Raw genomic sequence first — 17,409 nt, forward strand, 5'->3', positions numbered from 1 at the left:
AAAAACCAATTACTTTGTGTTTTACTTTACTCTAGGATTGTTCTATATTGAAAAAGAGTATACCCCAATTCTTTTATTGTGAAATCAAAAATTTTTTAGAGGTCGCTCAAAGTGTTCAAAGTTTTCCATATATTTTTATGCGAAAAAAACAACTTTTCGTAGAAAAGGTATAGAATTCTTGAAAATCAATATTTTTCAATTTAAAACTCTGGTTCTCTTCAAGAGACTTTCTATGATAATACCCAATTGTTTATTTAAAAAATTTTTAATACAAACGATTTTTTATTGGTCCCTCTATTGCATTTTTCTGGGTTTTTGGTGGACCTATAAATTATAGTTGCGATGAAAAAATTGTTAAATAAATAATTGGGTATTATAACTGGGAATCTTCTGCAAAGTAACAGAGGCTTTTGATCGAAAAATATTTATTTTAAGAATTCTATACCATTTCTACAAAAAGTTGTTTTTTCTCATATAAAAATACATGGAAAACTTTTTGAGCGCTTTGAGCGACCTCTAAATATTTCAAAATAAAATAAATAGAGGTACTTTTTGTCGATATAGAACAATCCTAGGGGGTGAGAGCATAAAAATTCTGACCTTACTTTTTCACATGCACTTTTGGACCACCATAATCATACATTCACACCAATTTTAATAAAATTTCTTCCTGACAAACGGTCCAGTGGTCCGGAATTTGGACCGACAATTCCAGTCCTTACTTCTTAAACAAATTCTGTAGCCAGCTAGGACCCATCCGTGCAAAAAATCAATTCCCCCCTTCTCCCTGGGCTTGGTGGTAGCCATCTCCTTCTTAACGGGATGCTCGTCTTAAGGAGCCTATCGCAGTTGTGTTTAGGGGCAGAGTAGTCGATTTCTTAAACATCACCATCCAGAGTGCGCACTCCAGTAAGCACATATATTGAAATGTGCGAGAAATTTTCGAAATTTTCGAAAATTTCAATTTCATATAACGTTTTATTATTGCCTAAAAAAATTCTAATTCAATTCCTCTTCCCATATTGCATATTGATTGGCCAACTTGCTGAGAACTTTCACGCTTACATACACAGATAGTATATGTTCGCAATTTTTCAATCGAAAGCAATAAATAGTAAAAACTAAAGTAACAAACAATAGTAACCCTCTAGCGACAGAACAATTCCATAGTTCAAATAAAGCACATAAAACACTACCAACCAACACACGCACGAACATACATAAATGCAGATAAAGTAACATTGCAATTTTGTAAGTTTGTTGTGGCCAAAACTCGCGCGAAAAATTGCTTTCCTACTGCCAAAAAAATAAAAAGTAAGGCAACATGAGGAATGACTAGAATTAATGTTGCTACACAAAAAAACCCTAAAACCAAAAAAAAGTTAACCAAAAACGTAAAGCAAACCAGAAAAACTTAGCACCATGGGCCAACAGCGTACAGTGTGAAAACTAAAAACATGATTTATGATGATAACCGACGCGTCTGCCAACACGCCGACACCATCACCCAACCACCACCATCGCCACGCACCACCATCCGCAACCACGCACGCAAGTGTGCGAAACGTGCAATTTTCCATTTTCACACCAATTTTTCCATACCAGCATTGCATACGAAATGTTTGGCGTCGTTGTAAGCTGCCTAGCAAAACACATTGCGCCCATGAGTTTGCACAATTGCAAATAACATACTTACTTGCTTGTGCATGCGATATCTCCAGCGCATTCTTTACATGCTGCAGGCTACTAATATTACTACTGGTCCACTCTTGCTTTATGTGTATTTGCATGCCAATCGCAAACTTACAGATATACAAATATACATACATACAAACATTTGAATATGTATCGCTATGGCGATGCAACTGTCAGCGATGTTAGGAAGTTGCGGCCTCACAACGCCAGGAAGCGCATAATCTTAGCTGATAAACCAATCGTGAAAGGGTTAAATTCACCTGAATCACTCTTCCGATGACTTATGTCTACCACAAACTGCAATTGTTTGCTCGTATCTGTAAGCGTGTATGGCAAGTGTGAAAAGCGGATAGTTTTTCCTTCGTCTGCAAGTTTTAGTATTTATGTACGTGCATGTACGTAGTTATTGATGTGTTTTTGCGGCGAAATCGGGAATAAACAGAGGACTCAATAGTGTGCAAGTGCATTATCGCTTAATAGCATGAAATATTTAGTGAACTTGTATGACATTAAAATGCTAAAGATGAACTTAGCTTTTTAAACAAACGGCAATCCTCTTCAAACACCTAAAATAGCATTTTATATGAAACAATTTTAATTGAGCTTAAGGCCGGTTTTTGAAAAATTATTGTGGAAAAAACAACAAAATTTTATTAATGGTAGAAGTTCTAGCTGCTATTTCGGAGATCACCACATCTTCTCATCAGACTTCTTCACTGGGATTCGACACAGCCACCCCAGCGTATAAAACCAATGGTCTACCCAGTTGCTTTTTCCACTTTTTGCATATGCCAACCCAACCGCAACCAGGGGCAGCTATTCGGCTGCTATTTAGACTTGATCATATGGTTGTTGTTTTTGTTTTTTGTTAGTTATTTTTTTAATTTAAGAATTTTAACTTGATGTCGTACTCTTCCTTAAGTATTTGGTTTTTTTGTTATTTTTTGGTCTAATAAATACTATTAGACTTTATAAATGTGGTTTTTTCCACAATAACTTTTCAAAAAACGTCTTCAAGCTCAATAAAAATTTTTTAATGGCATTCATTATGCCAAAAAAATAACAAAAAACCAAACACAGCATACATACATAGCTCCTATGGCGCTATAATATTGTTCTAATAATAAAACGTAAGACCTTATTGCATATCTCCGCTAGTTAGACTTAAATTTGGCATCTAGTTTTTGACATCTAAATTTTTAAATTTCGATAGAAAAGTTCCGACCTTCATAAAAACGCCGTCGCGTAGTAAATACGGATATTAAGTTTTATGGTGTCTCTGTCTGGTGGAATGCACTGGAGAAGGCTACGGTAGTCAACAGGTTGGAGCGAGCGCATTGAGCTGCCCTCATTGGAATCAGTGGGGTACTCAACACAGCGTCTGTCGATATCGTAGGTAAAGCGGCTGCAGGAAAAGCGGCCGCCAGACTTAGTGGCACTGGCTGTCGTTCGAGAGACGAAAAGTCTTTCGTAAGACAGTTGTCAATTCTGGCAACTATCTTAAAAGCTCTTTACTTTGGTTGATTATGCTCTTAACGAATAGACAACGCCGCAGCTTATTTAGAATTACCTAACTCTGTAATTAAAGAATTTTCATGAAAATTTGGTTGCGGAAGGGTTAAAACAATAAAAGCTGGCAAATAAAAGTAAATTAAATTCGAAAAAGAAAAAAAATATATTATTAGAAATGAAGGTAATAGTACTTAAAAATTTAATAATATTTTTGTTAAAAAAGGCAAAAAATTAGTAAGATTCTAAAAATTAAATTAAATAAAAACTATATATATTTTTTAAGAATAAAATCAAAAAATTAAAAATAATTAAATTGAAAAAATATTAACTCAATAAACTATAACAAATTTCTAAAAGTGTAAATGTAAAAAAAAAAAACATTTTTATTTTTTACGCAATAAAATATAAAATTTTAAAACAAAATTAACTAAAAGAAAATAATTAAAAAAAGACGAAAATAAAATAGATAAATTCCAAAAATTTAAATAAAATTATAAAAAAATATTTTTTAAAAACAATAACCAGACCATTGAAGAAATACACAAAAAAAGTTTCCAAAAATTAAATTAAATTAAAAAATATATATATGTACATACATGTATATAGACTAAAAAACAGAGAAAAATTATTCCGCTGTACCAGGACCCGAACTCGGATCTCTCGAAGTGCTTTATCTAATAGCTTTTCACCACAAGTGGTGAATGACAGAGCTTTTGTGCTAGAATAACAAAAAGTCTTTCGAATTATCTCGCCATCTATCTTTCATTTGCCTAACGAAAGACTGTTGACTATCTTAGCCAAAATTGCCCTGTTAGGTTTCTTCCTCGTTTAGTCTTTCCTCTGGAAAAGTTCTGACGCCATTTGATAAAAGCGTTGTTGAATAATGTAACTAATTAAGTAAACTGGCGTGTATTATCGCAGTGACAATTAAATCCTATTGGAAGATATTATTCTTGGCGTTAACGGTATGGCAATTTATGTATTTTATGTTTTCATATATTAACAGGAACTCCAATTGAGACATGGCCACCAACACGTCAATATCTCCACCTAGCTAATTTCCACTTCAATTACGCGGTTGTGTATATTAATTTTTCATTTATCCACTGTTAACTTTACTTTGATCATGCTTCCTGCCAGCTTAATTCTTTTATAGCTAAAACTTCATTAACTTTAGCTTAGTTCCTTTATTGCTTCAACGCTTCCATTGCTAACTTTTTTTCGCACTTTTTGTATATTTTTTGCTGGCGATTTACTATTATTCTTTTATTTACATACATCTAATATCCAACACTCTCTGTTTCTAGTTCATTGACTGGCGCAATGTTACTGTGACATTCTTTTATGTAATTGCTTTTCAGCATAATTGCATTCTTTCAACTAACTGGTGAACTGATCACAGAGCCCTTGGCTAGTTGACCCCCACCATAAAACACTAACTATTGTCTAATGGACATGCCATGCAAAATTGTGCTCAGCTCAAGCTTATATAATACTAAACATCAGTGTGCCCTTTTCTATTTTACTTGTCACTTGCTTTCATTTCTTTTCTTACTTATTTTCTCTTTGTAACTAAGTGAAAAATTGCTGCTAATAACTACAGCTGCAAAAAGCTACAGCAGTCTAGCAGATAAAGAGTGTGTAACAACAATGTAATATATAAACAAAAAAAAAGTAATTTTATCATATTTTGCAACACATTTTCTGCTTTACAACACTCTCCACTATCTATTTTTTTTACATTTTCTGCTTTCAGCTGCATTCATTCATTCCTACTCTCAACATCCGTTTGCAATTAGTCGATAATTTTTAATTGCATGGAAAATGCAGGAATTAATAAAATTCAATGGCGAACAATGGAATTATGAAAGGAAAAAGTGTGGCAAAGTAATAAGATCAACACAATAGCATAGCTCTAGGCGTTTGGGTGAATATAGGCGGCCGTAAAGAAATTCTGCCCTGCTACCATGATGTGCTATGCACATTGCGCAATGCTTCTCCTTTCACAAGTTTTTACATATTTGTGTATATATATATATATATAGTAGGAAATTATATAATCTATCAATCTTTTTACTATCTGCATCACTTTTAATTTATCAAGTGTTGCAAACGTAAAAAGACAATAAAAAGAAATTCATGGTATTGGCGCCTGAAAGTAGGTGAAACATTTTTCTTTTTTGTGTTGCTGCATTTACTTTCATTAACAGTTTTTTCTTGTGCTAAAAATATACATACAAACGTACACAAATACATATCCTGTCCACACTCATCCAACTCAGCGCCTTCGATCTTTATATTTCATACCAATAAATAAATAAGCTTATCCATTTGCTTTTTACTCACTTTTTGCAATGGTAATTAATTTAATTTGTTTCACTTTTTCTCTATTTTTATTTTTAGCTGCTGCCATCACAGTTTTGCCGCCATCATTGTCACAGTCGCTGCTGACTCTGTCGCCATTGTCACGCTGTGCGAAATTTGTCTTTTGCAGTTATAAATTTTTTACTATCTACATTTCGTTTACGTGAAAAAGTGTTTGTCCTCTTTGCTGTCACTAAAAAAGGTAAATTTGATTTTGAATGTGTTGGTATATATGTATGTATTTAGTGTTCAACAAAACAGATAAATGGATTTTTTCCAAAACTTCTTTATTCGATGTCCTATTTATATATATAAGTGGTATTCCGCTATAAAGCAGCCTACATGCTTTCTGCAGGAACGATTTCACAGGGCAACACTGATTTTGGTACGGCAAATGATAAAGCTGAATGAGAAAAACGAGGTCAAAATTTAAAAAAAAAAAATGGCGTTTTTTGCAGCATTTGAGAGGCGCTAGCAAAAAAACAAAAGCTTATGTAACCTTTCACTTAAACTAAATTAAAGCACGAACTCTCGACTACTATCCCTAAAAATACCATACGTGCAACTTTACCCGATGGTCACTTAAAGTAATTTATTGAACTATAACAAAATACTGGAAATTTGTGGTATTGAAAGAAAAAAAAAATATTGTGCCAAAATCCGCTTTTACTTATGGATTTTAGTAGAAAATTCAAGCCTTAATTTATGTCTAAATAGAAGGTTATTCAAAATCAGTTTTTGCCGTACTATAAATGACTATAAGTGACCATCAGATCAAGGTGCAGGGATGGTATTTTCAGAGACAGTAGTCGAGAGTTCTACCTTAAGTGAAAGGTTCTATCAGCTTTTTTTTAGCTACATCGAATTAGGATTACCGATTTGTATGATTTTCGATTTGCTGAATTTGCCTACGCTTCGAATAGAATTAAACTATTGAAAGAACAGAAAATTGCATGCTGAGCAGAGGGGACTTAGCCACAGTCATGGGCCTGCAATAGGCCATGTTGCCATTGGAAGGTACGCAGAGAGGTTAGGGACTTCCCATAACGACTCCTGCAGAAGCTGTAGAAATGAAAAAGGGCCAGAAGTCTTGTGGCACCTGCTGTGCGAATGTTCTGCACTCTGCATGAAAGTTAGTAGGCTCAGAATTGTTTAAGGGTCTAACTGAGCTTCGCAGATTCCGAACGATAGTTTGAGAAGGAGGGTTCGTACGATCCGCTTGGTATCCCAGCGGGCCCACAATTTCTGGCCTAGGTGTGCTAGTATGTTCACTTTGACCTAAGCTAACCTAAGTGCGTATACACTGGCAGTAGAGTTTAGCTGAGCGAAGCTGCTCCGCGCAGTAATAAAGATTTTAAATTGCTATGCCTGCTTTGCTCGGCTCGATCCCGCTCCCTGTGTACATACATATCCCTTAGAAGCATTATTTTAAGAGCGCTCATCAAAACTGACTTGAGTAGTGGTAGAAACCAAAAAGAAAAAACGCCTAAAGGAGGTAAACTGCGTAAATATACGGTTCCTTTGGGTGCGAGTTCGGACGAATTTTTGTTCTACCAAATTCTGACGCGTTAGTAGAAACAGACAAGTACTTGTTTTCTTATGAGAGTGGTTTGTTTGTGTGCGAATAGTTCCGCAGTAAACATTTCTTTTGATTTTGGTTAATAAACACTTTAAAAAGCGATTTCGATCAGGAGCGCAAACTTTGGGATTCGAGAAACCCGCTGTCGCATAGCGCGATAAAAATTCGCTGCACTTTAAACTCAACCTAAGGCCGAAACGAAAAGACAAGAGAAAGACTTTGAGTCATTTTATCGTTGTTCGTTGAAAAGTTTTGAGCAAAAGAGGCAGGAGCGAAAATAGTTACATACGTATAAATGTATGTACATAGGCGTGCCTATGAAAAGTAACGAAACTTACGAGTAACTTTCCAAACGCTTTAACAAAAAACTATCCTAATGGTGCCACTTTTGTATTTCATGTATGCCGCAGGCGAAAAAAAAACTAACATAGACCAGTCTACCCCATGCAAGATTTTTCATAAATGTGAATGTGCGTACGTATGTGTATGTACGTGTATGAAATTAAAGTACGCAGCATGTATGCAATTACCTCTACTGCATGATTCTAACAAAACGCCAACCACACTCGCTTACATATGCATATAATGTATGCAACCAAACTAGTCATCACGACATCAAGCTCTAACACAGAATTCAAAATGCAAGTTTTGCAAAGAAAAAAGTACAAAAATACGTTGTTTGCTAGCCTAAAATTAGGCGCGCCAACGTGCGTGCCATTCACTTGCCTACAAATACGTACATACTCGTATCTATATTAAGGTAACAGAAACTATGTATATATGTATGCACATAAAATGGCATAGAATTTTTTGCAGTGCTTCAACATAAAAGCCGCATAAATTGTGGCAATTTGTGCACGCACACAAATATGAATACTTTTTGCAAGCTACACAATGTGGTAGATATATATTTTTTTTTTGATCAGTTGAATGAGCGCGATTTATATGTAAAGGTAATGCCGCAGGAGCGTGTTGCAATAAATTTCAAAAACAAAAATTAAATTCCAACTGGAAATATAATACAAAGTTAAGTTTAAAGGTAGCTTTTTTTAAACATGATAAGAATATAAACATGAATATGCATATGAATATGAATATGAATACGAATAGCAATATTAATATTAATATCGATATGAATATGAAGAGCTTGCGTGAGCAAATCCAATTTTTGCCAGCAAATGTCAGTTACGCTGTTTTGCAGAATGACGATGCGCGGTTTTTGTACTTTAAACGACGATATATAGATCCCTACCTCTACCCAGTTCTTTCTAATTACATTTATCTTCTTGTTTTCCTTTATTTTCATTTTTATCTTTATACCGATAACGAAATCGATAGTAACATTCATCAAAATATCGATAACAAAACCGATACAAATATCGATAGCAAAATCGTTAATAATATCGATAGCAAAATCGATAAATATATCGGTACAAATATCGATTAGAAAATCGATAAAAAACCGATAAAAAAATAGATAAATAATCGATAACAGTATCGATAAAAATATCGATAAGAAAATCGATAATAATATCGATAGCAAAATCGATAACAATATCAATAAATATATCGATACAAATATCGATTACAAAATCGATACAATATCGCTAAAAATATCGAAAAAAAATGTATAAAGTATCGATAACAAAATCGATTATTATATCGATAAGTTCTGAAAATTTCGATAACAAAATCGATATCAAAATCGATACCAAAACCGATGAAAATATCGATTATTGTTTCGATAATTCCCGAAAATCTCTAAAATCCCCAAATGGCTCCCAGATGAGTCTCTGTGTATATCTATTCCTCTATCTATATCCTTTTCTCTCTATAATTACCTTTTAATTTTAATCTTTCTTCCTCTATTTTCATCTTTACTTTTATCGGTATCCTCATCCTCTTCTTTTTCTTTATATTTATCTTGGTTTTTACTTTATGTTTTTCATTTTCTTCATGTACATATTCGCCTTCACCTTTGTCCTTATATGTGCATATGTATTTACCAGAATCTCCTATCAGTGAAATGAATAACGAAACTTTTTAAAAAGAGTAATCGACTTGGCAGCTTTTTTTACACTATGCGCCGGTAGATGTGCTCAAATAAGACACTTTAAAAAGGGAAATCTAATTTTGTTATATTGCAGGCGTGAAGCGGTCGGAAAGCAAAGTTCTTTACGTTCCTTTGGTTCACGAGATCATAAGAGACTACAGTGTAGATGTAAACTTCCACATAGTTCATGAAACATAATTTTTTGTTGTTACTTTAGTTTGATAGGAATTGTAGAAAAAAATTAAGCAAAACGAAGAAAAGCTAATATTTAAACAGCGCAAATCTAAGCGAAATAGCAACGCTGGATACAGCTGCAAATTAGAAAATAAGAACAAAAATGTTTACGTCACGTCGTTTGGACGAAAAAATTGAATTTTTAGAAAGCAGAATAAATTCGAGAGCCGAGCAAAAAACTTTAATTTTTATTAATTTATTTATTAATTTGTATGCATACAAAGTCCAGTAAATCCTCCAATAAAAAATGTGGTGCTTTTTTCGAGAAAAAAAAGCGATTTTTCTTAGGTTTTAGTACTTTTCCAAATTCAAAACTTGGCAAGACCTGTAAAGTGAAAAAATTTACCTTGATCTTTGTTTTTGTTTTTATTTTTACCTTTGACTTTATCCTTTTCTTTATCTATGTACGTATTCAACTTTACTTTCATTCTTGCATTGCAACTTCCGTGTGCAATTTCCGTTGCAATTTCTTTTGAATTTGCCAATTTACTCCCAGCCAACCGCCACAGCTAAAGAAGTTTCACTTCAAAAAAATTTGCGAAACAAACTTTTTCTTATGAATAGATAAGGTACCAAATTCCACAATAAAATCGAAGTTTATTAACTTTGGTCCTAAAATTTCCACTCCCATTTCTAGAAAATTCTTCTATTTCAAAAATAAGCTGCGGAACAAATGTTGTTGTCGAAACGATATTCCGCCGAAATCTATAATAAAATCAGAATTTATTAGCTTTAGTCCTTAAATTGTCTTGCCCCTTTTTAGTCGTTTGTTGTCTTAAACAAAAATCTTTCCGAACAAATGTTTTCACTAGGTGGGTATTATAGAGGAAACTGTAATAAAATTTTAACTTTTGCAAAAACTGACACAATTAAAAAAATGGATTTTTCCAGGAGACATGTTTAATGCTTACAATTAACTGTCAAAATTTCGAAAACAGAAATGCTTTACTTACGTCGAAACCACAAATAATTCAATTATAAATGTGCATACAAGATGTAAGTTTCATAGAAAAAATTCCATTATTTAAGTTGAGTTGGTGTTTTAGTAAATGGGCGTTATGTAGTTTTCGCCAACACAATTCTATTTTTCTCAACAAAAAATTGAAATGCAAGCGCTAATTTTCTTGATTATTATTTGCAACACTACTTCCGCTTTCCTCTTTCGCACTATTTATACCGCAAATTGCCGCAAAGTGGCACACTTTTTAGCAACTCCAAAACTATAAAAGTATGTCTATAAGTGCACATTTATGTAAGTGTATGTCTCTACGCCGTTGCACAATAATTTTGCTCACATTTTCGCTTTCGTGCACATAAATACATCCTTCAGCAATTAATTTTTCGCACAATAATTTCTTGTAATTACAACTTGTACACAACAAACGCTTACGCACAGAATAACTTAGCACATTTTTTTGCGCAGTTTTTTGCTTTTTTTTTTTATATATTTGGCATATAGTATATATGCATTGTACATATTTACATCTAAATAAGTATGTATCATGTGGCACGTGGTATGCGGCACGCGGCCATACCTTTTTGTAAGTCATTAGGTGATACACTGCATTTTATGGCTTTATTTGCACTGCGCGCACCGCTGACTGTTTGACGTTGCAACATTCTCCAAATATATGTACATGCATACTTGCATGCGTATATATGTATGTATGTAAGCATGTGGTTGCACTTAAATAACGGGTGATTTTTTTGAGGTTAGGATTTTCATGCATTAGTATTTGACAGATCACGTGGGATTTCAGACATGGTGTCAAAGAGAAAGATGCTCAGTATGCTTTGAAATTTCATCATGAATAGACTTACTAACGAGCAACGCTTGCAAATCATTGAATTTTATTACCAAAATCAGTGTTCGATTCGAAATGTGTTTCGCGCTTTACGTCCGATTTATGGTCTACATAATCGACCAAGTGAGCAAACAATTAATGCGATTGTGACCAAGTTTCGCACTCAGTTTACTTTATTGGACATTAAACCAACCACACGAATGCGTACAGTGCGTACAGAAGAGAATATTGCGTCTGTTTCTGAGAGTGTTGCTGAAGACCGTGAAATGTCGATTCGTCGCCGTTCGCAGCAATTGGGTTTGTGTTATTCGACCACATGGAAGATTTTACGCAAAGATCTTGGTGTAAAACCGTATAAAATACAGCTCGTGCAAGAACTGAAGCCGAACGATCTGCCACAACGTCGAATTTTCAGTGAATGGGCCCTAGAAAAGTTGGCAGAAAATCCGCTTCTTTATCGACAAATTTTGTTCAGCGATGAGGCTCATTTCTGGTTGAATGGCTTCGTAAATAAGCAAAATTGCCGCATTTGGAGTGAAGAGCAACCAGAAGCCGTTCAAGAACTGCCCATGCATCCCGAAAAATGCACTGTTTGGTGTGGTTTGTACGCTGGTGGAATCATTGGACCGTATTTTTTTCAAAGATGCTGTTGGACGCAACGTTACGGTGAATGGCGATCGCTATCGTTCGATGCTAACAAACTTTTTGTTGCCAAAAATGGAAGAACTGAACTTGGTTGACATGTGGTTTCAACAAGATGGCGCTACATGCCACACAGCTCGCGATTCTATGGCCATTTTGAGGGAAAACTTCGGAGAACAATTCATCTCAAGAAATGGACCGGTAAGTTGGCCACCAAGATCATGCGATTTGACGCCTTTAGACTATTTTTTGTGGGGCTACGTCAAGTCTAAAGTCTACAGAAATAAGCCAGCAACTATTCCAGCTTTGGAAGACAACATTTCCGAAGAAATTCGGGCTATTCCGGCCGAAATGCTCGAAAAAGTTGCCCAAAATTGGACTTTCCGAATGGACCACCTAAGACGCAGCCGCGGTCAACATTTAAATGAAATTATCTTCAAAAAGTAAATGTCATGGACCAATCTAACGTTTCAAATAAAGAACCGATGAGATTTTGCAAATTTTATGCGTTTTTTTTAAAAAAAAAGTTATCAAGCTCTTAAAAAATCACCCGTTATATACTTTTATAATGTGTTTTTGTTTGCTCACATTTTCCAGCTGCTAACTGTTGATAATTATGGTCTGACACTTGCTCGTATTTAGTAATTTCGAAATTATTTCCACCAATTTTGTTTTATTGTCCCGTTATATTTTTCTCTTATGCGTTGTTGGAACTCGGTTAAACGTTGCATAATTTTCACTGAATATACTTATACACATACTTATCTATGTGAGTAGATGTTATACATTTCCTTTTCGTTATAAGCATCACGATTTAATAATCATTCGCTAATCAAGTGTTTGCGGAAGCTCTGCGCGAAGTGGTTAGTGGTTACAGCTATAGTACGTAAAAACTGGAAATTCATTAAAGAAACGAATTTGCAACCTTTTCCCAGTACTAATCTCCCTGCAGTTTATTTTTTTATTACATGAAATCCTTCTTCCGCGTCAAACTAGTTGGTGGAGTCTGCGCACTTGATAAGTGAAATTCAGTCACTTGGCTTGCATCAACGCAAATTTTTAGATCAAAATCTTCTTAGTTGCATTTTACAAGTAATTTTCGTGTAGATCTATCAAATCTACCACTGTAATTCGATCTCAAAGACACTGTGCCATCTTTCCGAGTTTCCCAGCGTATACTTTTCCACCTACACTGAGGGAATAAAATATTAAAATCAAATAGAAACGTAATTGATCTTACTATAAACGTCAACGAAAGTACTGTATATTGGTAAATATTCAATTCAATTATGCGAATATATTTAAATGACCGCGTTCGTACTGAAAAAGCATCCGTGAAGTGAATAATCAATACAACAAGTAATTTTTAGCAAAAAAAAAAACCGACTTCAACTCCCATATAAAAACAATATATATGTATATATCTCATGATCCACTGATCGGATCTCAACCAGATTAGTATGGGACCACCTCTGAGACTCTACCTTTCCGATGCAAAAAGAATTATCGAAATCGGTTGACGTGGTCCAAACTTATGCGGTAACATACATAAAAAAAAAAAAAAATATTCCGACGAACTGATAACCTCCTCCTTTTTTGGAAGTCGGTTAAAAACTAAAAAGAAAATTGAATTTGCATGTTGCCTGCAGTGGAATTCGAAACCCGACCATCTCGGAATATCAACAACTTGCAAGCATCTTTGCGCACTCAGCTACACCCAGCCATATAAATTTGCTTTCAAATTTTGGATATCCATCAACACCACAGCACGCGATTTGTACGGATAAACATGTATGTACTATGTATGTATGTGTGTGTTGTCACCGCTCTCAGAGCGGCTCTCTGCATGCTTGGGGTGCATATGTACACTTGCATATACATACTCAGATGTGAACAGTCAAATACGTGCGTAATAAATTTTGTATGGAAATATTATTTTTAAATACGAACATTTTTAAACGATAATCAAATATAAAGTATTCATTTTTACTATGCATTATTTGCCTCAGTGTAAGCTTTCATCGGACTTGAATACATCGTTATAGAACCAAAGTTAGTCATTGGGTCACTAAACCTCTTCGGTCCTATAATGAAATCTTTTCGCTTGGTAGAAATTTATTTTCAGAATAGTAAAACTCAGTGGGCCGCTGCAGCTGAGTTTTTAGAGGCACATCTGGATCCGAAACGTGGTCAAAATAAAATCAAAAAAAACTTGTGGAGAGGTTAGTTTGAAGCTTTCGGGAGTTACAGGGGGAGAAAATAGTTGTCAATACTTTTAGAAAAAAATTCACATTTTAACGGAATGCTCTAGAAAAATTTGGCTCTAATGATTTTGATAGAATTTTATATTCAGATAGTGTCTTTAATTTTAATTTTATATAGACAGGAGTTACCTCTGGAGATGTTCGTATAAAGTTGCCACCTATTCCTAATTATTTTTAAGCTAAATAAAACGTCAAATTGGGTATCTAGTGAAACTATTTTAAAAATCCACAATTCAGAGATATTTTTAATTAGGTTGCCACCTATTTTCCATCTACTATTTATCTAATTTATTAAAAAAAAAATAAGATACAATTAGGCTCTTAAACAATTCTTTTTCTATGTATTAAGTGTTATCTCTTAGGATTTTAGTTTAAGGGTGTAACTTATGTATTTTCGATTCTACAAAATTTAACTAAAACAATTAACATGGATATCAAATGAAAGGTATTTTTGAGAACTTTGATCCAGAAATATATTTGATAGGGTTTCCACGTTTTATATTTGTAATAAAAATGTGTGTCTTATTCACTTAATTAAACTTTAATTTGATTTTTAAACAGGTGGTAACCCTCCCACATGTTGTTTTGAAATAAAGCCTTTTTAAAACTATTTCGATTGATACCCATATTATAGAAATTCTTTTTACTCAATTGTATTTAATTTTTTAACAGATGGCAACTCATATTTTAACCTAGATATAAGTCTTCTCCTTGCCGAGGTGTGCATGTTTATACAATCGGACCATGGCAACATAGAGTCTATCGATTTCAAGTGTTAATCAGCTTAATTTTTGTTGTTTTGAATAGGACAGGCGCAAAGTGGGAAAGATCTACAATATACTTGGACAAAATTAATCTCTTACGTTTTAACTAAGAACAAGTAAGAAAGTCTAAATTCGAGCGGAGCCGAATATTAAATACCCGGCGCAGGTACTAAGTATATGATTTTCACCTTTCCGAAAGCTACCGCTACATGCTAAGCAGGTGTGTATCAATTTTGAGTAAATTAGCGTCCTTAAATTTCGAAATATTGCAGTTTCAAGCATTTCTGAAATTTGCCGTTATATGAAAAGTGGTCGTAATTTTAATTTGATTCCAATAATTTTCGACGTTTTGCTTCTAGCAAGCACAATAATCATACCGAGTTTGGTACAAATTGGTAGAACGGTTACCGAGATACATATATGTGATCATAAGTCGGCAGTGCCACGCCCATTTTCCAAAACTTTATAATAAACGTATTCCTGGTAAAGAATTGTTGCAAGCATCAATTTTGAGTAAATTAGCTTTAATATTTATTGATTTCTCCAAGATTTCGTATTTCTCCAAATCACCGTTATGTGGGAGGTAGGCGTGGTTATTGTTCGATTTTAAAAATTTTCGACCATTTAGTATGCTGTAGCAAGACTAACAACTGTGTCAAGTTTGGAAGAAATTGGTGCAGCGGTTACCAAGATATACACATGTAACCATAAGTGGGCGTGGCTACGCCCATTTTCCATAAATTTATAATATCCTTATTTTTCGCCTAAAAATTGTTGTAAATATCAATTTTTAGTGAATAATCTTCAGTAGTTACTAAAATATCGCAGTTCTCGTATTTCTGAAAATTACCGTTATATGGGAGGTAGGCGTGGTTATTGTCTGATTTTGCCCATTTTCAATACCATCCGTCCTACGCCGGAAAGAAGTTCACATACCAAGTTTCGTTAAGATATCTCAATTTTTACTCGAGTTATCGTGTGCACAGACGGACGGACGGACAGACAGTCACCGCATAATCGATTTCTCTTTTCATTCTGATCATTTATGTATACATTTGTCTATATCTATCTCGATTCGTTTTGCCTGTTACAAACAACCGTTATGTGAACAAAGTTATAATACCCTTGTGCAGAAGTGCGCTCGGGTATAAAAATAGTTACTCCGACAGACTTATTTTTAGTGTCAGTGAAGAATTGGTTTAGGGTTTTCCACCAAATGTCAGCGTCAGAGTAATCGTCGAAGTCCGATTCAGCGTCAATCAACGAATTTAGAATGAGTAAGAGCAAGACTTCTTCTGGTAGTAAACAAAGCTTTGAATCAAGTTTAAAGTGTTTAAAACTTCATAAGAGATTCGACCTTAATTCCACGAAGACCCTTGTTGCCCCCTACCTTGTCAATAAATGAGAGACAAAAGTACCTATTTTGTTTTTCGTTTCGCTTACAAAAAATTCTTCGTTATTTCTTTAATAAATTTGAAGAGACATAGTTAGAGGGCCATATGAATAAAATCTAAGCAGCTGCTTTTTCTTAAAATTTATATCTTCTACTCGATTTATTCACATAAATTTAAATATAAGGTCTAAGTATATGAAATTTTAAGAAAAAGCAATTGCTTATTTTCTATTCATCAGGCCCATTGTACTGAATCAGCGAGTGTTTCACTTACCTTTATAACTCATTGTATAAACCACGTTCTGAAACACTTGTCTATAGATTTTCGAAATTTATTGTTAAGAATTCCCGCAATACTTTGACAGTACTGGTCATCTCATCAATTAAAAAGAAATATAAAATCCCCTATACTTTCACGCTTCGGTGTTATGGTGAGATATGTCATACGCCAGCATCTGTATTTTTTTAAATATATACATTATATAATGAATATGAATAAGCTATTGCTCCCAAATTCTTAGGCATTCTGCCATGTTTAACATTGATACTAAAATACCTCAGATAGTCATATTAAACGTCAATACCTTTCAAAGTTGACTGGTGTATCACTTACGTAACCACACTGGAGCAACTTTTCGTGTAAATGTTTTTGAAAGAAATTTTTAGTTTCCAATATTAGCTCTGATCCAATACTTTTCGTGTAAAATCCTGTAAAAATGCCAAATAGCAAAATTACTCTCTGAAGTGAGAGTAAAAAGTGAGTAACAACAAAAAGTACGGGAATAAAAAAAAAACATTTTTCCTGTAAAAATGTCAACCACTTTTTATGGTTTTACCAGAAGAAAAAGTTCGGGTAAAATCTTGCAACTTCCTTCTCTAAACAACTCTCTTCCTGCAAGTTCGTGTAAAAACCTGTAAATTCATGGAGTACTGGATAATTACCGTATACTAACTGAAGATTTTCCAGAACTTGAGAGATTCAAATGAACTTCCGTTTTATTTGAAGGTGTTTTTTTTTTATTCCGAATGCATATAAAAAACATGCGATTTTTAAGCTAAAAACACAACCGACTTCAATTCTCATATAAAAATTTAGAAGTACCG

The 17,409-nt window shown here is 34.0% G+C and overlaps 1 protein-coding gene across 5 annotated transcripts in view; it reads left to right on the forward strand.

Annotated features, from left to right (window-relative positions):
• Positions 1 to 17,409, forward strand: part of LOC118733783 (furin-like protease 2) — a 742,634-nt gene that overhangs the window by 483,089 nt on the left and 242,136 nt on the right. For 4 of the 5 annotated variants that reach the window (XM_036463341.1, XM_036463345.1, XM_036463342.1 and 1 more), the window contains one exon: positions 5,611 to 5,773. The exons of the other annotated variant lie outside the window; for it this stretch is intronic. The gene's annotated coding sequence lies outside the window, so the exon portion shown is untranslated. The remainder of the gene's footprint in view (positions 1 to 5,610; positions 5,774 to 17,409) is intronic. 5 annotated transcript variants of the gene reach the window in all.

The sequence above is a fragment of the Rhagoletis pomonella genome, unplaced genomic scaffold, assembly GCF_013731165.1.
Source record: "Rhagoletis pomonella isolate Grant_MI unplaced genomic scaffold, Rhpom_1.0 Rhpom_scaffold_00002, whole genome shotgun sequence".
NCBI lineage: Eukaryota > Metazoa > Arthropoda > Insecta > Diptera > Tephritidae > Rhagoletis > Rhagoletis pomonella.